Source organism: Odontomachus brunneus, unplaced genomic scaffold (assembly GCF_010583005.1).
Source record: "Odontomachus brunneus isolate Ranch 3 - 2012 unplaced genomic scaffold, Obru_v1 Obru_scaffold_120, whole genome shotgun sequence".
Lineage (NCBI taxonomy): Eukaryota > Metazoa > Arthropoda > Insecta > Hymenoptera > Formicidae > Odontomachus > Odontomachus brunneus.
The window spans coordinates 121,015-121,283 of NW_022639570.1; positions in this window are offsets into that span (position 1 = coordinate 121,015).

The following is a 269-nucleotide window of genomic DNA, read 5'->3' on the forward strand; positions in this document are numbered from 1 at the left end:
AGAAGTTTTTTTAGTACGAAATCTTATCTTTCTAACGCCATCTAGCGTAAACCGATCGCACTTATACAACGCGAGATACACGTTACTAAAGCCATTTATTGGAAAAATAATGGATTTCTTCTTACTACACCTTATATAAAATGTAGTAAAAAGAAATCCATTATTCTTCCAAAGATGGCTTTAGTAATGTGTATCTCGCGTTGTATAAGTGCGATCAGTTTACGCTAAATGGCGTTAGAAAGATAAGATTTCGTATTAAAAAAACTTCT